At 46.6% G+C, this 24,115-nt stretch overlaps 1 long non-coding RNA gene across 2 annotated transcripts in view; it reads left to right on the top strand.

Annotated features, from left to right (window-relative positions):
- Positions 1-2,241, top strand: part of LOC144767836 (uncharacterized) — a 75,434-nt gene extending 73,193 nt beyond the window's left edge. For both annotated transcript variants that reach the window (XR_013598356.1, XR_013598357.1), the window contains one exon: positions 2,083-2,241. This is a non-coding gene — a long non-coding RNA (uncharacterized LOC144767836). The remainder of the gene's footprint in view (positions 1-2,082) is intronic.
- Positions 2,242-24,115: the final 21,874 nt, after the last annotated feature.

Below are 24,115 nucleotides of genomic sequence, written 5' to 3'. Positions count from 1 at the left end.
GCCCACAAAGAAAGCAACCTCACACATGACAACCTGTAGACAATGGAACAAACTGAACATAGAGGAATTCAACATTCACATTGCAGCAGGTCGAACCTTTAAATAGGTAACCACTATAGTGCATTAATATGAATGGATGAGCAGACCTTTGATAGAACAACACCTGAACATCTTCTACATGGCTAAAAAGTAAATGGAAATCATGTTGGATGAAGGTCAAAATAATTGCTCCAAAGACACAGCAACTGCTCAATATATTGGCTGAATTTCCAACTTAGATTGTGCCACCATCTCAACAACTCAAGCACAAGAATATTGCAAAATAATGTCGACTGACGTCACAAAAGCCAAAGCTCCGAAACTGTAGTTTTCAAACAAAAGATATAGCTCCCAAATGTAACCAATAAAAGCAAGGCACGCCAAAAGAGAGAGGCATCTACCATATCATCCTATATAATGAACCTCCTGGAAATCCACTTGCGAAATTCAGCAGACTAGCAGGATCACAAATAAATCCCTGTCCACTATTAATAGTTATGAAAAATCTACTAGCAACCTAAGCTGCAATCACCGTAAAGAACTTCCTCTATGGCACCTTAAATACAATATCTTTCCCAACAGATGTCAAAATATCATTTTTGCAGCCACACTTGCAGAAATACAATTTGCACCCACCAGAACCTACAGACCACGGAACAATCCCAAATAGTCCATATTTAGGAAAACTAATAGAAAGGTAACTTCCTTTCAGATTTTGAATTTCCTGGAAGGGAACTTATTACCGTCAGATGAACAAACAGGCTTCTGAGGAACAGTGATAGGCCAGATCTACATTGGAGAAGATTTGAAAACAATAGTGACCACGGATGGAGTAACAGCAATATTATTTCTCAACCTGTATGCCGTATTCTACACTGTTCAACATGGAACACTCCTGTTCACAATCAAATTATTTACCACTGAATAAAAAAACCCTGACTGCACTTTCACATACCTCACAACAGAAAAAAATATTATCTTGTTATCTCAAAAATACTCACAACATACATCACCAAAGCAAGAGTCCCTCAAGGCTCAATCATTTCACTACTACTCTTCAGCATATGCATTTGATCAGTTCTGGGCCGCCTCAAATGCTTTCACCTCATACACTAGAATTGTGCAGATGAATTCTGAAAATCTTCAAATCAGAGAATTCAAATGATGTTGGGGATTAAAATTTAGAGGAGAATATAAAAGGCATTTCCTATTTCATGATAATGAGCTACTTTAAATTCAACACCCACAAAATTGAGAACCTAACTTATGGAGATTAGAGAAACTTCAACCCACTGCCATATTTTCCTTAAGGACACATACCCACAATATCAAACATAGTTTGCAACCTAAGAAGAACTCTAAGACCTCTCAAGTCTGTATTTTGTAAATTTTACTATATGACTTTTATGATTTTTAAATGCAAAAAAAAGAATAAAGTTTATTTTGATTTGATTTGATTTGAACCAAAGAATACAATTGAAAAATAGATTGAGCAACTATACAACATTTTGTTTCACACCTAGGATTCCGGATCCATAGCATGAAAGCTTCTTTTTACAAACCTTTGAAATCATTTCGCACCTGCAAAATAAAGGACCTGTACTGGATCTGATATTATCCCGGGAGAAATCCAATCTGCTTCCCTGACATCACACAAGTTAATCATCCACTCTAATGCTAGATTAATATAAACCACTCAAAATCAATAAGGCCTGAAACAAGCACACATGATCTTTCATCTATCAGTGTTTTTGAAAGACATTGGAATATTGATGACATAATCTGATGGTATAAATTCACCTGGGAGCCTTTAGATCTTCTTGCATCCTCGACTAGGAAAATGGCATGAATATATATGGTAAGATTGGTAATTTATATAAGGTCTGATTATCTGAGCTCATCTTTTTTCAGGGAGAAAAAGAATCAGAACTTCCTCTTTGTTTGCTTTCTCATGCCTACTGATTATTGACTCCAGTGAGGCCAGGAGACTGGGCCAGTCACACTATATATGGTAACCCTTTCCTGTTCACTATGCTTTATTAGCAGGTTGATATCTGCAGCAGCCTCCAAAGCTTTACTCTGCCAAATCAGAATAGCTCTTGAGAAAGCCCTACCAAGCGGGGGCGAATCAAACCGCACAATCTCCATCGCCATTCCTCTCAGCAACGTTTTATTTCAAATGAATACTTTGTGAAGTTGCCAAGTACTGTGAGTATAAAATATTTGCAAACCGATTAATATATGATTATTACGATTGATTCTGTCTGTGAGTAGTTTTTAAAACTGTGTTTCTTTAATTTAAATGTTATGACATAGTGCGGGTGGCACCTACCTTACTATGGCACCTTGTTTGTCTCAGGGGTGTTGGGTTGGGTGTTTGTGTTGGTGGGTAAACACCTGTTTTAGAGGTGGGGGTTATGGCATGTGTAGATAGGTGCATGCATGCATGTGCCGCTGGAAGAAAGGAAGGTGCATGGGTGGTTGGGAGCAAGGTTGCATATGTGCATATATGTATGTGTCTGTGTGAGTAGTACTTTGAAGTTTTCTTCAAAGGTCTCTGGTAATGCACCTTTTTTTTAACATGCCTTATATTCTTTATTTTGTTTCAGTTCTATAGTGTTCTATAGTGTTTACTTTGACATTAGAAGAAGAAAATGGGACAAAAGTATCAACTGCTTTTTGTTGACTTTATGCCTTAATCATGCCTTAAAAATGTGTTTGGGCACAGAAATTATGCTCAAGGGCACCAAAGGTGCAGTGCATGATCGTAAATGTCACACCTCCATTCACAGAATCAGGGTTTGAGGACATTTTAGTTACAAAATAGACGTATGATAGGAGTTGTTCTTCCTATAGGGACAGTAAATTTAGGGTTAGTTTGGGGCAATGGGTATTTCAGGTTGAGCTATCCTGCAGAAATAGCAAAGTACTCGTCAATTTGCAGGTATTGATGCACCTCCGGCAGAGGGTTTTTTCACTGGTATCGAAAATAAATATACTATTTAAGTAGTCTTGCCAAGAAGGGTAAGATAGCAGGAAAAAGCACATATATTCAGGTTGCATGTAGAATGGTGTTTCATGACAACAAATATATTTTTCTATTGTTCAAAGTACCCAGCCTTTATGAACTGACCCTCTGTGCGCATACCATGGAGAATGGGCATCATTACTGGGAATCTGTATCAAATCCTCTGTTGATTTCCGAAGGAGAATGTCCATCCATACCTGAGTTGATGGTTGCAGGAGATATTGAGACTGGCAATGTGTAAGGTGCTCGTCTTTCAATATCTGAAGCCAGACTGTTAGACATGCAGGAGATGGTTACATTGATGTGGCCTTGGAGTTGCTTATAACGCGTTTTTTAGTGATCTTTTTCATGAATGGTAGGTGAGTGATGGGCCTGTAGTTAGTAGGTCATCATGGTCTACTTAGGTCTACTTAAGTTCACTCAGGAGTAAGACAGGAGTGGGACAGGAGTGGGAGGGACCTGTTCATTTTCTGGGATCTTGCCTTGAGTGAGGGAGGCACTGACAGTGGTGCGTAGTGGTAAGGCAGTGTCCCCAGAGAGAGCTTTGAGGAAGTAAAATGGTAAGACATCATCTTCATAAGATATCACTTTGGGCAGGTTAGTATGTCAGAGAGATCTGGGAGATGTATGGCTTTAAAGGCTGCCTGTGGGAAGGAGTGGATATAAGAGATGAAACAGACTTGTGGTCAATATGTTTTTGGATCTTCTGCATTCTTCACGCATAAAGAGGTTGATTGGCTTTGCACTTTTCTGTAGAGTGAGGCATAGGGGTGTACAGCTGGGACTGATACTTTGCCTGATTGTCTTGAAAAGAAAGAGGTCTACTCCTGTTGGTGGCTTCATTGATGGAATTGGTAGATGACTTTACCTTGAATGATGTGAAGTGCTGTCTCCTAGTTGCATGAAGACACTTAAGTATCAAAAGGTATTTTGGAATAGTACACTCCATATCTATAGATCCCTTACTATTTGGCAGGAATCTCTCTTCTGTGAAGGGAGCTGCAAAGCATGAGTCTGTTTCCTCTTAACAAAAAGTAACTGCCTGGCCTTTTAACTTTGTTTCCGCAAATCATGGTGGACTTGGGCAGAGAAAATGGGTGATGGTGATAGTTAGTGGTCCTATGGCGGACAGATTGCTGGAACATAGGTGAGTCTTGGCAGAGACCGTAAAGGTTCCCAATGACAGTAACCCAGCCATTATGTGAATCTAAATAGAGTAAGATAACCTCAGGTTTGGCATGGTGTGAGGGCTCTCCGTTTATGCATTCTTCCCACTTTGTCAAACCCTAAATGAGAGTCCATGGGATTGCACATTGTTTTATTACAGTTCCTAACATCACCGAGATGTTAAACTCAATATCAGGCAATATTCATACTTGATTCAATATATACATTCTGAAGCTCTTTTTTCTGTTTCAAAATTATGCTTCTCATTGTGAGGTCATTTATGTGTAATAATCAATATTTATTCACAATACATGTTTTAAATCCTAAACACTATGATCAGAAGAACTTCCAGCAACTCATAATTACTTTTAGACTAATATCGTCAGTAGATTTTGCTAAGTCCTGCAGCCTTGGAGCTGGAAAGATGGCTTCTTTGTGTTATTACTCCTTTTTGATAAGTATGTGGAACCCCATGATGTCTGGAGGTTTCTAAAATAGTTTTGGGTATGCACACACATATGCCAGATAGAGAGCAGACAGGGCAATGAGCAGAGTGGGAGTAGTCGTTGTTGCTCTTGCGCACACACTTGCTTCCCGGGGTGCTGCAAAGAAATGCCAGGCTAGGAGAGCTCCATCATTAGCAACAGCTCACAGCTCGCAACCCACATCTGCCATTTGGAGTGCTCCCTCCCAATAGCCTCACTAAGGATGGGGAGCGATGGGTACCTCCAGTGAACAGCGGCACTTAGTGCTTAGGCACCAGGGGACCAGCAAACGGGATGAAGGCAGCCAGTGATAGGCTGGTGGGTGCAGCTTGTCCGGCGGAGACTTACCTGTTATCACCCTAATGCACTGCTGTTCTTGGCTGAAGCAGTGATGAGTTGAATCAGCTACACCAGGAGCACTATTAAGGATGCCGGGCTCAGTAATTGCACAGCTAGCACCGTAAAGAGAAAAGCTGGAGGAGCTGACTGCAACCACTTCTGTGACCTCAGTCACCAATTTATCTGAGGCCAAAAGGAGGTGGCAAGGGAGAGTCTGGATTAACCAAAGGATTTACAAATATACCAGCCGCCACCCTATCGCAAGCAGGAGACCCAGGATACACAGTGGGGAGAGAGAGCTTTGTGAGCACAGAGTGGAAAAACGCATAGCTGAGGTACTCCGCTAACAGCTGAGGGGTGAAGGGCAGAGACCAGCAGTGGTCTATCTTTTCCCATACGTTGGTTGAGCCCAGAGCCTGCGGAAGTGGCCTGGGATCAACCAATGCATGTGAAAAGGCACAGGTGCAGCTTGCAAACTGGGTGGGATACCCCACTCCCCACCCCTACCTGCACAGTCCTCCCATTTGGAAAGCACTCAGCTCCCCTTCTGCTTGGATCCCAATTTCCATTGCACCCAAGACCCAGCCAGCCTGCCTCTACCCAAGGTTGCCCCTGCAACCTAAAGTCTCCACTTGCCCCCAGCACAACAAGGGGAAATACCCCTACCAGTTACACTCCTATTACCCTTCTAGGGTATCACAACAACACAATAAGGCATTCCTTGGCGGTCAGGACAACTCTTCCATTAACAGTATAACCAAAAGGTAGCCCACCATGCAGTCAATCAGCTTCCTAGGGAAAAGCCTCAGTGATCCCTAAGGCTCCCCACAACACCCAAAGCACTCAGAAAACTGCCCAGGCAACCCCATTGTGAAGTTACCCCAAAAGGTTCCAACTGCATGTCACATACTTTTTACAGAAGCAATCTTGAAATGGTGGCAAACCTCCCACCCTGACAGCATTACCAACATGTGACATTAACAGCAATGAGTGGGAAACCCTTACAAGCAAGTCACCTGCTGCATATGACCTGTGTGCTTCAAGAGGGAAGCCCAGGTCCCAATCCAGTCCAAGGCTGGGGCTGGTCCCCTTGGAAATGAACCAACAATTCTGTGGCACCCTTACGCCACCATTAATCCCCAGGCTCCGGAAAGACCAGAGCAATTAGCTTCAGCCCAAAACCATAATCAGCAACAACTTACCCCACAGACTACTACTCAGCCTAGATCCCCTGAGTTACCAGTCGCTAGTTCGATTAAGACGGGCACAAAAGACTTTAAACAAGAACTGGCGGATCTCTCAGCATCATTTTAACAAAACCTGGAGTATAAAGGTTAAAAAAAAAACACGGGAGCTCACCCCAAAGCTATTCAGAACAGCAGAAGGAAACAGGCAATCCACCATCTGTTCCCAAAAAACCAATAGGACAGATGATCCTCAATTGACAACAATCAGAGAAGAATACTACGCCACGGCTTGAGCATTACTTTGGCAAGCTTCCAAAATAAAGTTACAAATAGATCTCCTCCAACTTATAGCACAGTGCCTAGTGGACTTGACCACCAAGATGGACCTCATTGAAAAATTATGTAGCAACTAAGAAACCTGGTCCTGCACCTGCTCATGTGCAGCTATCCTTGATAAATGGGCAACTCGCCCTGAAATCTTAACTGACCTTCCAGATGTAATCAAGGGCACAGCCAGCAGCCTTGGAGCTAGCATGTAGACAACTTATTGTTTTGGGACCGAAAGTCCCCAAACAAACCCTGGTGACCAAGATCCATCTTCCTGTGACAACTCTTCTTCCTACTTACTGGGGCAAAGTATCAGCACCAGAACTCAGCCCACTGTTGCTAAAACCAAGAATAACCTACTCCATCAAAAACTGCTACATGCGCCGCTCTCTAGGAGGGCTAAGAATAAACTAAAGAAACAACACAAAAGGACCACAACATCCAAAAGAGTGGCATCTCTGTTAACCACTCAGAATCAAATCCCTGAACTTGCAAATGGCTCAGTTTAGATGCATTTGATCTTTGCCACAAAGTCTGCTGCAAACTATTTAACAGCTATTGTGTGTAAAGAACAAGAGAAGGAACCCTCTCCCAGTGCAGAAACTATAAGAGGGATACAGAACGAAAGAAAAAGCCTGGCTCCCCAGAATAAACTGGCTCCACCGACAATAAATAGGAAGACAGTTTCAAGCACTCAGGCAAACCCTTCTGGGGTAACTGCCACAAACATTTGGGCGTGACCCACCTGGAGCTCTATAACTCTGCTTGCCCCAACTTTTTGCCTGTTCAATGCTCCATTACTCTTGGCTTTTACCTCAAACACTTCATACCAAGCGGAGAGTGTGGGCTTTGATGCAACCAGCACCCATCTAACAAATAGAACCCTATCCTTGGAGCAAAGACCCCCACAGGTGACCCATGAGGTAGTGCTAACCCCTAGATATCACATCAAGGGACAATATGCCATCTTAAATAGGGGCAACATACTTCATCTATTTAAGCACATAGCCACTCTGGCCAACATACGATAGTAGGATCTCGTTTGGGTCAAGTTTTCAAGTCTACCAAGGGACACTTATGGTGAGTCAACTCTGATAGAGCTGCGCCAACATTCATATCAGGCGGCTATAATCAAAGAATCAAATATCCTGGCTGAATGAGGGATAGACATCAAAGTCTCCGAACCAGAGAAATATCCACACATGCTCAAAGCCATTCCACCAAAGAAGGAAGTCTACTCCGTCCTAAGGAGAGCTGACGGCAACCAACAGGGCAATGATCAGACAGCAACGCCCAAGCCCCCCAATGCATACAGAATAATCTGCACACTTGACCAACGTACCATACATCCCAGTGAGCCTGTGATAAACTCAGAATCCGGTTACAGGGTTCAATTGGATAGCCACTTCTCACAATGGTACCATGCACATCATGAACACTAATACACAAGGGAATCCCATCAGGGAGACAGCTCCCAGCTTGCATGTATCAATCATATCCTAGAACGTGGCAGGTCTAAAAAAAACTCATTGAGATAATTCTTATTAAACAAGTCTTTATTAAAGCATTTTCCCTGTTTACAGACAAACTCCCAACTATTACAATACCACCCCCTTCCCTCCCTCACCCCTAGGCATGATGTTACTTCCAATGTATACATAGTAAGACATATCAATAGCTTCATATATGCTACGGAATAGTTGAACATATTAATCGAACATTCCCAAATTACAATTAAGGTATGAGACCTTGCATCCATTGTAAAAGGGGATCCCAGATTTCAAGCCCCTTCTTCTTTTTCTGTCCCTACTACATATAGCTATCTCTAGGTTATATGTTGCCAGGAGTCTCGCCCGCCATTGTTGAAATGCTGGTGGGTTAGTGTTCAGCCAAGCCGAGGCCAGACATATTCTAAAGACGGCTATAGATGTAAATATAAGCCCTTGCATCCCCTTTGGTTGAATGTCTCCATCCGCTCCTAACATTATTTCTCCCGTTGAAATGTCAAAACTTGTAATAAAAATTTCAGATAGAAAGGTGGAGATTTCCCTGCAGATCTGACCGAGTGTGTCACATGTAGCGAATATATGTACAATATCCGCTTCATACAGTGCGCATCATGGGCATTCCGTACCTTTACCAGCCGGCCATTTACTGATTTTATTTGGTATATAGTACAGCTGGAACTATGTTTTATAATATTGGGCTTGCAAATTAGTCGACATTAGCAATGATTGGGATAGTTCGTATGATCTCTGGCTTGACCCCTCAGTTATCTCTAGGTTATCCTGCCATTTTAAAATAAATGTATCCATGTCATCAGGGGGTGCGGAGTTCAGGTTATCGTAGATTTCCCCAATCTTAGCTGTCGTGTTTTTGCTGACTAGTTCAGTTGTCTGAATTCTCTGAGATTTGGATCATCTCCCCCCTTTTTTCATTATAAAATCTCTTACTTGTAGATACTTGAAGAAATCTCTATGGTCTAGCCCAAATTCACTTTTTAGCTCTTCGAATGATTTGAATCCTGTTGAGGAATAAAAGCAGCCACATTGGGTAATCCCTATCCTTTGCCATTTTTTCATAACTGTATCATTAAACATCCCTGGGAGGTTATTATTTCTGGATAGAACGTTATAATAGGAGAACATCCCAATACCCAGGAGCTTGCGCACATATCCATGCAATATAAATGCCCTTTAAAGTTTTAAAATGCACTTTTTTGAAATAGCAGTTATATGTAAGTCGCCAGAGATGTTCGCTAGCTTCATTACCCAGGATGAATTCTTGCGGTGTTGGAACCACCCCCTCTTGTCTGTTATTTCCATTTGGGACAATTAGTGCATTACTATACTTCAATATCGTGGCCCACCAATAAACCAGGCAAGGCGAGGCTGCCTCTGTCTTTTGGAAGCGATATGTATCTGAGTGCTCTGCGTGGTCTTCTATATCCCCAAATGAATCGAGAGTATATGTTGTCTACTTCCTTAAATATCTGAGGGGCAAACTATAAACATATGGTCCTAAAAAAATATAAGAATTCGGGGATAAATAACATTTTTATAGCATTGCATCTACCCACTATAGTTAGATGTAGATTGTGTAGTCTATTAAGGCTCTTTTCAGTTTGTTTCATTAGCGGCTCCTTGTTGATCTTTACCAACTTGTCTAAATTAGATGTCATATTAACTCCCAGATACATGGCGCTTTCCACTACCCGATCATCCCTATAGGTAATTTTATTGTTAATAACTATCTGGGTTTTGTCCTGATTTAGCTTATACCCGGAGATCTCTCCAAACCGTTTAGTCTCTTCGTCCATTGCTTTTACTGCATCCCCTGGATCGTTTGTGACTAGTGCGATGTCATCCGCGTAGGCTAAAGTCTTGGTGTCGCCATTTGGTGTTTTAATTGGAAGAATGTCCGAATTGCTTGTAATCTATGAATAAAAGGGTCGATGAAGATTGTAAATAGTAGGGGAGAGGGTCTTGTCCCTCTGGTTACGTAAATTTTCCCTGACATTTCCCCGTTTATCATGACAACTGCTTCGGGATTTGTATATAACATACGGGTGGCATTTATAAACTGCTCCCCAATTCCACTCTTTAACATTGCCGTCCATAGATACTGCCAGGAGACCCTATCAAAGGCCTTCTCCGTGTATAATAATATAAGTGCCAATGGGTCTCCTGCAGCCTCCGTTATATCAAAGAGTATAATTACCCGCTGAACATGATCAGTGGTGGATCTTCCCGGGATGAATCCATGTTGGCGAGTTGATACTATTTTATGTGTGATTGGTGCAAGTCAGCTAGCTAATAGTTTTGAATATATTTTAGAGTCGCAGTTTATGAGTGTGATCGAGCGGTAGGATCCCAATTCCATTGGATCTTTGTTTTTCTTTGGAAACACAACAATTTAGCACGAGCCCACGATCCCGGTGGATGTCATCCTAGAAAGACATGTGTTATTAGATCTCTTAAAATTCCTTTTAGTGGTCTAAAAAATTTAGCATAGAATTCTATTGGTATTCCTTCCAGCCCGGTAGCCTTTCCTGTGGCTAAACTATTTATTGACAGTATAATGTCTTCCCAATGTGGTATTTCCTCTAGACTCTCTTGGTCTTTTTGTGGCAGCTGAGATATTATAGTCTGCTCTAGATATCTCTCGATCTCATCTTGTCTTTTATTAGTTTCTTGGTAAAACTCTTGATAAAAATTTTGGAATGCCACTCCTATTGCTTTAGGGTCTTGTTTAAGGCCCACTTTAGGGTCCCTAATCTCCTTAATCACATTTGCTGTACCTTGCTGTCTCGTGCGAACTGCCAGTTGGTGTCCCACTTGTTCACTCAGTTCGTAAATGTTCTCTTTGTTCATTGTAGCCTTGCATACTGCCTTTTCCGTAAAAATATCGTTAATTCTGTTTCTTGCAATCGCCACCCTGCTTAGCGCCTCTTCAATATCCTGTCTTATTTTTACTGCTCTTATGAGTCCCTCCTCTGCTTCTATCACTTTCCCCTGCAGCATTCTTATTTTTAGTTTGCCTTCTCTATTAGATTTAAGCAAGAATCGTAGGGTTTCTCCCCTCACACCTGCCTTGAGAGTGTCTCATACTATTTCTATTGGTGCGCTGCCCACATGCTACCCACATTGACCTCCAGAAACTCGGGTATCCATTTATTTAAACATTGGCAAGATTCTTCATTTAGGAGTAAGGCACTCTCAAATGTCCATATGTTTTGGTCGTGTTGTATCCCTTCACTGTTGATACTAAGAAGTAGGGGATTATGATCCTACAGGACACGTGGTAGTCTGTCTATTAAGCATTTTGAGATCATGGTGCTAGAACCAAACACATAATCTAACCTAGCAAGTTTGGTATGTGGCTTAGAAAAAAACGTAAAGCCTGGATTGTTAGAGTGTTTAGCATGCCAGCAGTCCCATAGCCCATGAGTGGAGCATAATTCTTTGAGTGCTCGGAATACCCTTGGTTTCCTTCCTTTATATGCGAAACCAGATCCTGATGGTAAATTCAGGTTAAAATCTCCACAAACAATCAAAGGGAGTGACCAGTGAGCTAATTCATTTGTAATGAATCCTAATATGTCTGGATCATCGGTGACACTCCCATATATGGAGCATGTAGTTATTTTTCCCTTCCCTATACTGGCATTCCATTATTGCCCACATGATGCATGAGTTAATTCAGCTGTGACGTGTCAGCAGGGGGCTCCAAATCCCTTTGACTGTTTAAGATGGCTCCCGTGGGCCGTGAGCTGACGAACTCTGTGAGCACTTGCGCGCTGAGAGTGGCACTAACCCTGAGGAAACTGCGGCAGCACGTCCAGCAACCTATGAACATTTTCCCCACTGATGAAAGAGGATTCTAGAAACACGTGTCTGGGGATACCTTTGAAAAGAATACTGGTACTGGCACTGGCCAAAAAACTGTGAGAACTGTGTGTGAAGCGAGCAACACTGAACCACATCGACCATGATGCATGAGATAATTCAGCTGTGACGTGTCAGCAGGGTGCTCCAAATCCCTTTCATTATTGCCCAAATGCCAAGTTTGTCGGCAGCTGACCTGATGTATTGCATTCCCCCACCTGTTGCCAGAATCACCACTCCCATGTCTTAGTTGCCTGTGCTGTGGCTACAATCAATCTATAACCCAGGGTTTTCAAGAGCTACCGTTGGGACTCCTCCACATGTGTCTCCTGCAGGCATATAACATTAGCCTCTGCATCTTAGTACATATCGAAAGTTTTCATCCTTTTGATGCCGATCAGTACTTGAATGTTAATCATTATGCCTTCACTTCTATCGCCTCTTTAGGTCCACCAGCAAAAGTGGAGATAGAATGTTTTTGCTGTGTCATTAGCCGTTACCAGATTATAATCTCAGGGGTTGTCTGACTTAACTAGTATCGACAGGTCTCTTCCCCCCAGCGATGATCTCATCTAAGTGTTTCTGTGCTTGTATTTCGGAAGTAAAATAAAAGTTCCTCCCTCGATGGATAATTTTCAGTTTTGCTGGATTTTGTTGGAAAGCCGATGCCCCGGCCTTTTGAAAAGGGGTTATTAGCCGCCGGAGTCTCCATCTCCTTTCTACGGTGGCATGTGCAAAGTCTGGTTTGGCAAAGTACATAAAGTTTTCCCCTTACCTTTTCATATTTGGTCTGGACAGATCGTACACTGCCTGGCGGAGCTGGAAGTTCCCAAAGTATATTAAAATCACCTGTGGGTACCCTTGTGTATTTGCCGGTCATTTGGATATTGAGAGAGGAAATCTGTGAACGCGCAGGACCTCTTTGTCCCATTCCCAATGCGCCAGCTCTGGTAGAGAATTTTTCAATAGATTTATGGTGTATTCCCTAACATCATTTCCTTCGACATTTTCGGAAATTCCAAGCAGCTTAGGTTGTTCCGGCGTTGGCGATTTTCCGCCTCCTCCAATTTCCACATAACATCCTTTAGCATGCAGTCTTGGGAGGATGCCTGTTCTTTTAGTGTATCCACTGTATTTTCTAAGTCCTCCGTGCGTTTCTCCACCATGGCCAGTCTGTCTGCTATTTCTGAAAATATTTTCCTAATTTTGCGCATTGTGCCTTGGAGTTTCTTTGATGCAAGTCGCGACTGACGGTTCTCATTCTTGATTTCCTCTTGGAAGGTTTTTAGGGATGGAAAGATCATTGACAGGGATGGCTCTGGGGGTTCAACATGAGGTTTTGCCTCTACCTGACCGGGTTGTTGTCCTTTAGATATTCTTACTGATTCATTCAGGTTGTCTGGACCTATTAGTTGTGTGGCCGAGTAGTCCCATCCGAGCTCTTCTTCCTCATCCCCATTCTTCTTGGATCTGTTTTTCTTCAAATCTGACCCCCATTTTGTTCTTCTTCTGGGTTCTCTTTTCATCGTATTGACTGCCGTTACTTGTAGAGGTATCTTCTCCCTCCATCTCTTCACTGCAACTAGAGAGCCCGGATACTGATTCGGCCGATTCCTCATTTAGTGAGTAAACATTTTCCATGGAGTCTGGGGAGAGATACCATGTGTCATGAACCATTTTTTGGATGGCTCCTTCATTTTTATTTCTCTTGTTCGGCTGCTCAGTTACAGTTACAGTTCTTTCTTTGCGCTCCCAAGGTTGTAGAGGTACACTTTACTATCCTGTTGTCCGGGTCCAGGTCATCATGTACCTTGTGTTGGGGGTCATTGAGTGGTGTTTCTGGGCTCCCGAGGATGGTGTTCTCCATGCATGATCCCCAGGAGGGCCTCCCTTCCACGCTGCGTACTATGGGGCTATCCCGGGGGGATCCCTGGGGGCTATCAGTGGGTACAGTTTCTTGACTGGCCTCTATATCTTCCATTTGCAGTACCCCTTTAACCCCTGGAACCCCCAGCTCCTTGTTGCCCTCCATAGGGGAGAACATGCTGGTGATGGCTATCTGTTTTTCTTTTCCCCCTGTCCACCCGGCAACATACATTTTAAATCAGTTTTCTTGCTGCTTTTGGGGGCCTCTGTTTTCTCCTTTCCCTTCTCTGACTTTGCCCATTTGTTGGTGCGATTGTCCGTTTTCTTGGTCACATCTTTGTTTTCTGCTTTGGTCTCAGGCTCTGTCTTTGAGTAGCTCTTTTTGCGGGGCCCACAGAGTGTGTTTAGGTGAGTTCATTCGTGTCCTCCTCGTGTGGCCATGGCCTCCCTCTGCTTTACTCCGAAGCTGTTCTCTCTCTCAGCGTTGCTAGGCAACCCCAGCCTGCAGGTCGAGCAAGTCCTCCTGCCAGCGGTTGCTAGCAGAAGATGAATGATTGATTTCCAGCGCGTGGGGCAGGCTGCGCTGTGTCGATCCGAGTGAGCACCGCACAGTAGCCACAAAACCGAGGAGAGGGCTGCCGACCTTCGCATCTCCAATCAGTAGGTCCATATAGTCGTCCAGGCTGCCTCCCGATTTCTTCCCTGTTTAGCTAAGTGTGTCGGCGTGATCACTCTACCAGGGGTTCCATTATGCCACCGATCGCGTTGCTACTCCTCTGTTATTCGTCCACTTATTCTGGCTCATCAGTCTTTCAGGATGGGTAGGTGAGACGCGGAGCGGTACGGAGGCGAGTGAAAGCGACTCTCACTCAGCCGCCATCTTGCCTCCCCTGAATCCCATTGACTGGCACTGCTGGTGCACAAAGGCAGGCATCCTTGTGTAGTGGTAGCACCAAAACTCATTGAGATCAATCTGCCCTGATTACCTTTATATCAGCATTATCCTCTGTCTTTAGGAGACCTGGGCCACAGAAACAACAACTATCACAGAATATTATGAATTTCATATCCCAGCCATGAAATACAATATCTGCAGGTGGCCATCTGGTGGTCTTTTCATCTTCATCAAACACTCCCGAAAGGTAGAGGCCACAGCAATACCTACAAACACGTTAGAGCTACAAGCACTACTCATCAAAGGGCTAAAGAGCAAATATCAGTCTATTCGTTTGCTGATAATCAGAAGCTACATTAATCTCGCTTTCCATCAGAAAAAGCATGTCTTAAATTTTCTTGCAGTTCAAAAATGTATCATCATCAATTTTTGCAAGGAGACCCTCTATATTTCAAACACTTAACAAGAGAGATTGACTAACAGATAGGTGATTTCTCTTTCACTTATACATGTTCTTTTGTGGTGCAGAAAAAAGTGCTCCGGGAACCAAGGACGAGTCTGACTTTACGTGTTACTCTTGACTTAAAAATCATTGGGGCACTGGGCAGCTTGATCGATTGGCTTCTGCCCCCTTTTTAGTATTGATACTGTGGTAGGCTGGGAATTACCTAAAGGAGTATTAAAGCTTTTACTATCGACATGTAAACTCTGGTCACTCTCTTCCCTTACTACCAGGACATGGGCCCCAACCCTTTCAGGCTGAAGAAACTGAGGATATTTCTCATCCTTTTTGTGTGTAATTTCTATTCCCCATTTTAAAAAAGCCTGCTTCTCTGCCCATATTTGTTCCACTAGCAAATGCGTTGCCCAGGTAATTGTCATCTGTTCTCTGCAACACAGTGTGTGGTGTATCTACTGACATGCCCGTGCAACTTACAATATGTCGGCATGACCACCAGGAAAGTGAAGGTGCGTGTGAGTGAACACCGCAGCACAATACGGTGCAGGAACACAAACACAAGGCTCACAACACATTATACTGACAAAGGTCACAATGACAAGCACCTTAAATGGGTTGTACTGGAGGTTATGAACAAACAGAGGACCCACACCGCCAGACAGTTACACCTCCGAGAACAAAGGTGGGTGTACAGACTTCACAGCTGGGAGAAGAGCCTGAACGACGAGATCCCTTGGCTGCAAATGGCTACCTGAACAGCATAACATCATACTAAGGAGTGCTAAGTTGCCCATACACCCCTTATAGCTGACCAATTTTGGACGGAAGACACATACTTACAAAAACCTCCCCCAAAAACCGAGCTGGGCCCCTAAGAATACCAAGAATTAATGGGACATTTTAACTGTCCACACTAAACTCCTCATCGCGTAATACCACAATGTACAACATGGTATTATAATCTGTCATACCTAGCTAATTACTTGGGTGCTCAAACATATATGATATTTTGTCATAACATCACTAATACCTAGAGGTTTTTTTTTCTCCATCTGAAAAAATTACAATTAATTTGTTGAATCCGAGCGCTTCCTCGCTCAGTTTTATGATGTGATAGGCCAAGTCTGGCAGTTTTCACAGTTTTCAGTGCGCCTGCGCTAACATCCAGTTTTCAGTGCGCCTGCGCTAACATCCTGTCAGGCTACCGATCCCCACATACATCAGCACACATGGGCAAAGCTACCACACTTCTCGCTCGCTCGCATGCTGGTATCCCATATATTTCCGAGCGATTGCGAGCACAATAACTGTACTGAATGTACTTTGGCCCGCACCAGCAGATACGGTCAGTGTGTTTCCCATACTTTTGAACTCTTTTAAAAGACGGAGAAGTTTCGGCCAAGCATAGAAAAGACCGCGCATGTGTGGAACAGAGCCTTTACCCCTCTTTTGCACACAGACCAATGAAAATGCAGCCATCAGGATACGCCCTCCCGCAGGCAGCCAGGCACCTTCTAGGAGGACACAGGAAACACACCTATGCTCTCCAATTACCACTCATTACCTCTTTTGCACACAGAGCAATGAAAACGCAGCCATCAGGATACGCTCTCCCCCAGGCGGCCAAACACCTTCTAGGAGGACACAAGAAACACACCTGTGCTTACAATTACCGCTCATTACCTCAATCAATCAATCAGAACATTTATAGAGCCCGCTACTCACCCGCGAGGGTCTCAAGGCGCTGAAGGGGGGGGATGGCGCTGCTACTGCTCGAAAAGCGAGGTCTTGAGGTGTTTCCTGAAGGTGAGATGGTCCTTGGTCCAGGATGAATCCCAGGTTGCATGCGTGGTCCAAGGGTGTCGGCGCGGAGCCTAGTGCTGTGGGCCACCAGAGTCGTTCCAGGCGGATGGGGACTGTCCGAGGATGAGGACCTCCGTCTTGTCTTGTCAGCTTCAGGCGACTAAGCTTCATCCATTCTGCAACGTCTTTCATTCCTTTCTGGAGGTTGGTTTTGGCGGTGGATGAGTCTTTGGTGAGGGAGAGTATCAGTTGGGTGTCATTGGCGTAGGAGATGATGTTGATGTTGTGCCTGCGTGCGATGGCGGCGAGGGGGCTCATGTAGATATTTAATGAGGCTGGGCTAAGCGAGGAGCCTTGAGGTACGCCACAGATGATCTTGGTGGCCTCTGAGCAGAAGGGAGGGAGGCGGACTCTCTGGTTTTTGTTGGAGAGGAATGAGGTGACCCAGTCCAGGGCCTTTCCTTGGATCCCAATGTGGAAGAGGGGGGTTATTAGGGTGCGATGGCAGACGGTATCGAAAGATGCAGAGAGGTCTAGGAGGATGAGGGCGGTTGTTTCTCCATTGTCCATCAGGGTCTTGATGTCGTCGGTGACTGAGATGAGGGCAGTCTCGGTGCTGTGGTTGGCTCGAAATCCTGCATGGGACGGGTCGAGCGAGTTGTTTATCTCGAGGAAAGCAGTCAGCTGTTTATTGACGGTCTTCTCAATGACTTTAGCCAGGAAGGGAAGAAGAGAGATGGGGCGGAAGTTTTTGAGGTCTTTGGGGTCCGCTCTTGGTTTTTTCAGAAGGGCGTTGATTTCCGCATGCTTCCAGCTCTCGGGGAAGGCGGCTGATGTGAATGAAATGTTTATGACGTTCCGGAGATGGGGGGCGATGATGGTGTCGGCTTTGTTGAAGATATGATGGGGCATGGGTCAGAGGGGGAGCCAGAGTGGATGGAGTTCATGACGTTGGTGGTGTCTTCAGTGCTGATGGGGGTCCAGATGCTGAGGGTGGTGGTGGGGGTCGCTGGCAGAGTCTGGGGTCTGAAGCTGTCGTGTATATCTGCGATCTTTCGGTGGAAGAACGTGGCGAGGGAGTTGCAGAGTTCTTGTGACGTGTGATGTCGTTGTTGCTGGCGCTGGGGTTGGAGAGCTCTTTGACGATGTTGAAGAGTTTCTTGCTGTTGTGGGTGTTGTTGATTAGTCGCTCTTTGAATGTTGTCCTTTTGGTGGTGCGGATCAGCTGGTGGTGTCGCGGTGGCGTTTTTTAGGGCTGTCATGTTCTCTGTAGTTGGTTCGTGGCGCCAGGTTTTTTCGAGGGTTCGACAGAATTTCTTTGATTCTTTGAGGGCGTCTGTGAACCTTGAGGTTTTCCTGTTGCCGGTAGTGCCTGAGGGGTTCATCAGTGGTGCGAGGTCGTTGGCGCAGTTGGTGATCCACTGTGCGAGGTTGTGGGCTGCGTTGTTGGTGTCGGCGGTGTTGGCTGGCGGGTTCTGGCTCAGCGATGAGAGGAGCTGGTCGTGGTGATTTTGCTCCAGCATCTGCTGGGGATCTGTTGCGTGCGGTGGTGGGATGTATTCTTTTTGAAGGTGAAGTGGATGCATCTGTGGTCGGTCCAGTGTAGTCCGATGGAGTGGCTGAAGGAGACATGGTTGCTGGCGCAGAAGATGGGGTGGAGCGTGTGGCCAGCGAGGTGGGTGGGGGTGTTCACCAGTTGCTTGAGTCCGAGGTTGGCGAGGTTGTTGAGCAAGGTGGTGGTGTTGTTGTCACTGTTTTTCTCCAGGTGGAAGGTCAAGTCCCCTAGGAGAATGTATTCTGGTGAGGCTGATGATGTCGGCAATGGTTTCGCTGTATTGTGTGCGTGGGCCCGGGGGTCTGTAGATGAGCGTTCCTCTAAGGGTGGTCTTCGGGTCGGTGTGAATCTGGAAGTGTAGGTGTTGTTGATGGTGTTCCTGTAGACGATGGGCATTCCTCCTCCGGTTTGGTTGACGCGGTCCTTCCGGGTGATCTTGTTGCCGTCCGGGATGGCTATGGCGATGTCGGGGGCCGAGGATGCTTTCTTCCAGGTTTCCATGAGGAAGGCGACGTGTGGTGCTATTGTGTCGAGGAGGTCCCACAATTGGACGGCGTGTTTGTGGACAGAGGTGGTCTTGAGGAGGATGCACTTGAGGTGGTTGTTGTTGTTGCGAGGTTCAGGGGCGGGGGCAGGTTCGGAGGCAGGTGAATTTGCAGGCTTGACAGGTGAAGGGTCCGTGGGTGCGCTTCGGGGTGGCTCGGTAGCAGGCGGGTGGTCATCCGGTGTTGAGTGCGTGGAGGGCGGCGGAGTTGTATCTCAGTCGAGTCCCCTGGTTCCAGCGAGGGCCAGCAGTTCTGGCACTGGGCGCGGTCCAGGCGTGGACGGGAGCAGACGGGCTTGCCTTAGGCGCATCCGCTGTGTGGCAGCTGCACGGCCTCCATATGAGGGGCTGTGGGAGGGTGGGGCAGCTGGGAGGCGGGAGCGGGGTGGCGAATGGGACAGCGGGGGGCAGGGCCGCAGGGACCAATTAACCAATTGAGCTCAGTATATATAACCCCAGCCTTCCCATCAGTTTCCATCGATGGGGAGACAGAGAGGACGCCTAAGGGAAAGCTGCTGGAAGCACTGAAGATAGACAGTAATAGTATGCATGATGCTGTATGTGCCATATGTATGCATGGGTGCTTCACTCTGCTGGGAGGCCCCAATATTTGTAGTTCTACTTTGTGTGTCCTTTTTAACAAGCCAACAGGTTTTAAATCAGGATGTTGGAATCTTTACCACACGTGATTATGTTTTTACTTCTTGTTTTCAGAAAGTCTCAGTAGGTCGCTCCATGTTAGACCTGGAACCTTGGCGTGAGTCTCCCTTCCACTTTTTTGCTGATGTGCCTCAGATGTTTTGCTGGTATTCGATGCTCAGGGCACTGCGCCACGGCCAACCTGTGCCGCCGTGCAAGTGCTCCCAATGTAAAGTGTATATGTAATTGATTTCCACGATTGGCTTATTTGGTTTACTGTCAGTCTCCAGTAAAGTGCACGAGGAGTGCCGGGGCTTGTAGATACAAAATCCGCTAGTGGGCTTGCAGCGCTGGTTGCGCCACCCACAGAAGCGGCCTTGTAAGATGTGTCTCGGGTCCGCCATTGCAGACCCGGCGTACAGTCTCGTACTGTCATGCTGACTGTGTCAGTGTCCACACTTGCCAGTCCCTAAACCTTCCCTTAACTTCATATCAGTCACCCCTATGGTAGGCGTACGGGTAGGGTGCATTGTAAGGACAAGGTAGGACAAGCCTAGAGTGTGGCATGTCCTAATAGTGAATTACCGCCCGTTCCTTCTTCACTGTTGAAGGGCTACCTGTTCTCTTAGGCCAGATGAGCTGCCGGCATTATTACACGCTATAAGTTCCGGTAGGCTCAGGGAACACGGTAGCATGTCGAGTTTAGAATGCCTGAACTCAGAATAATAAAATACTTCCTTTGATAAGGTTTATTTTAATATCCTGTGTTTGCAAACGCTACTTTTAGAAAGTTAGCCTTTGCTCGCCTCACTATTCAGCCCGCCTCTGCCAGGATGTGTATCTGTTGTCTGGTTTGTATGAGTGACAGGGCTGGGGAATTCCCGGGGACAGTCTGGGCCTCCAGGTGGTGAATAGGGTGCTTACACCAGGATGGGTGGGCGGAGTAGTCCTTGACTCTGAGTAGGGTTGTGCTCCACCACCACAATGCTGGCTCCACCTCCTGCGGAGCGTCTGATGTCCCTGCCCTGCACCCTGAAAGAAGACGGTAGCTTCCTGTCAACAGAGTACTCCAAACCCGGGTTGAACCAGGCTCAGGCCCCCTGGCCTGCAAAGACAAAAGAAACGCAGTATAAATATAGGAGCTCCGCTCCTTACAAATCAGATCCGGTTTTGACCACGACGAACCTCTGCCTTACTTGAAGGACCAATAGAAACTGAATAATGGAAACCAGTCTGTATCCTGTAAGACTGGCCTGCAGTGGTGCCTTGCTGAGAAAGGAGAGGAGAAGACCAGAGAGGACTTTGTATACTTGTGCCGGAAACGATCTCCAAGGGCTTGATTGCGAGCTTGCCCCCTGAACGGAACCCCAGGACCATTGGGTTCTATTCTGCTTGTGCCCGTCTGCTGTTGGGCCTTAGTTCTTATTCCCTCGCCAGAGTTGTGACTCGGGTGCCTTCGTCCCTCCCAAGGTCGTGACAGCTCGGAGCCTGGTCGCCCCGCTGCAGAGAGCCCCGCTCATCCCTGAGTCGCTCTTCGCTCCAGTGCCGGGCCGCCCGCTCTCCTGCCACCTCGCCTGCTAACGTAGCGCGTTGTGCGCCTCTCATCTTCTCCAGCTGGAATCTGCATGGAGCGCATTCCATAGCCTTGGACGGTCAGTACGTCGGAACGTACCCGACTGTCTCGCTTTGCCCTCCTGCATACCAAGGCTCGTGCCGCACCTCAAGAAAGACCTCCCCGTACCGTGGTACCGGAAGCCTGGTGCTGCACCCGTCTGCCCGAGAACGCGACGCCCCTCACAGATCCACGAGTACGAACTGGCGTGCTAAGAAGTAGTACGCCCCGCAGGCCTGAACGGCGCCTTGCCCGTGAGCTGCATCGACCCTGGATCGCCACAACCCTCCACAGTCCTGCTCTCCCACCTTGCACCTGGAGGGAGCCCCGGGCCGGAGAGATCCTCTGGAGAACCGTCGGCCTCGTCCCGGATCCGCCCTCACCAGTAGCCACGCCTGAAACGCCTCGGACTTCCACAAGCAAGGTACACTTGAACTCCGTCTCGAGTTCATATCGGATCCAGGGTCCACAACGTTCTGTTTTCCCTGCTATCGTACCTTGCTGAACAACCAACATTTAAAGACTAAATGCCTATTTAAATCTTGTGGCCTCAAATCGCTAAACGTTATATGGTCTTGTGTTAATCCTGCATATGAGTATATTTTTTATATAAAGTCTACGTATTTTTGATACAACCTTACAAGTGGTGTCCATTTGTGGTGGGTCAATGGGTTTACTGTGCGTAATCATAAATGCTTAACTAACTATCGCCCTGAAGATTAGCCTTGTCTGCTTGCGCCACACTACCAAGAGGGTGAGCAGGGGTTATTCGAAGGAGTAGTTCCCTTGCCCTGACTAGAGGAAGAGGCCCCTGCTTTGCACAAGTGCATACCTGTGCCAACCAGAGACCTCGGATTCTAACATTGTCGGCAGCGGTGAGGATTCCGAATTTGCATTTGTGATTTATGTACAGTAAATTACTGATCACCAGGTAGTGAGAACAGACCTATAACGAAGCCACAGATTTAGTGTCTTGCCGAGAGATCTCAAATGATGTTGACTGGGAAGGGCTTGAAAATTATAAAGCCGAGCAGTTGAAAGCCTTATGCGTAAGGTTCCGAGTCTCCCACGCCGGGTGCAAAAACAGAACCCAGACCATCAAGGCACTGAGAGCCTGGAAGGAGTCAAGAGAGCCAGAAAACCAGCTGGTGGTGGATCCACCAGATAGCGTTGTCGAGGTGCCCCGAGGCTTGTCATCAGAGGCCGCTCCCAGAGCGCATGAAGTAGAGATGGCAAGATTGAATGGACAGATGGCGATGTCGGAGAAGAAACTCCAGCTAAAGCACTAAATAGGCATCCAAGAATTGGAGCTGAAAGCAAAGGGCTTGGACGCAGCTCCTGGTGGCAGCACAACGCCAGTGCAGGTAGAGCTAAGGGTCTACGTACCGAAGGATGTGGTTAAGGAGTATTTTAAGGGGGATGACATAGGGCAGTGGTTCCGGGCCTACGAGGTAGCCATGTCCTCCCACCGGGTCCCTGAGAAGGATTGGGGAGCGGGGTTGTGGGGACGGTTCCTGACCGAGGGGCAGGATACCCTGCTAGATCTTTCCTCTGAAGAAGCTACCTCCTACCAGCACATGAGAGATGCCCTAATGAACCGATTTGGGTTAACCCCTGAAATGTATCGACAACGGTTTAGAAATTGTGTGAAGATTCAAGAGGGTACATATGTGGAGTATGTGACCTTTTTCTGTAAAGCGCTGGATGGTTGGGTGAAGAGTAGCAAGGTGAATGATTTTCAAGGGCTACTTGATTTAATGGCATGGGAGCACTTGTCGCTTAATTGTTTTCCTGAGTTACGCCAGCACCTGATCGATAGCAAGCTGCCCAACCCGAGGAAGCTTGCTGAGGAAGCGGACCGCTGACTCAGCACCAGGGTCCACAAGGGTCCAGTGGGAGACTCAGCCAAAAGTGGGCAGGGTCCCCAGGAGAAGAGTGTGGGGGACAGGGGAAACAGAAAGGGTTCCACAAAGGCCCCCAAAGTAATCCCCCAGGGAACCAAGGGAAAGGTTCTCAGCCTCCTCCACCCCCGAAGCAGACCGGGACCCCGACAGGTAAACCTGTTCAGAGAGGGCCCATCACCTGTTTTAGGTGTGGCGACCAGGGTCACGTTGCCTCTGACCCTAGGTGTCGCTTATTTGCAAAACCCGTACCCACTGGTACTCCACCCCGGCAACTAGCTAATGTTAATTTTGGGGAGGAAGTAGCCGTCCAAAGGGTTGGGGATCCCGTCCAGATGACCTTAGTCTCGCTAGGAGACAGTGAAATGGTCCCCGAAAACTACCTACCCAGTAACACTAAGAAATATGGGCAGGTAGTGACCATCAACGGAAAGAAAGGGGAGGCTCTTCGAGATACAGGAGCCAGTGTGACTGCCGTCCGGCAGCACCTGGTGTCTCAAGAGCAGGTCGTACCGCACGCCTACTGTAGGGTTGTCAATGCAGACAATTCTGAGAGCCAGTGTCCGATGGCTCAGGTTCCCTTCGAGTGGGGGGGGTCTCAGGTACTTTACAAGTCGCTGTGAGGACCTCCATGCCTGTAGATTGTTTGCTAGGGAACGATTTGGAGAACTCCCCTTGGGGAAAGGTGGAGAAAACGACTCATCTGCGGATGGTGGGTCTACCCGACTGGGCGTGCGTGACCACGCGGTCCATGGCAGCCAGTAGGGGTGATGAAGAAGTCCTGGAGCCTGAAGGAGAGGCCCAGGAACCGGCCTTAGAGAGAAGGCGCAGGGGGCGTGGACAGCCGGCCCCCGAAGTTCCCACGGCCCAGGAGGAGGCAG

Source organism: Lissotriton helveticus, chromosome 7, assembly GCF_964261635.1.
Source record: "Lissotriton helveticus chromosome 7, aLisHel1.1, whole genome shotgun sequence".
Lineage (NCBI taxonomy): Eukaryota > Metazoa > Chordata > Amphibia > Caudata > Salamandridae > Lissotriton > Lissotriton helveticus.
This window is presented reverse-complemented; position numbering and strand designations above follow the sequence as displayed.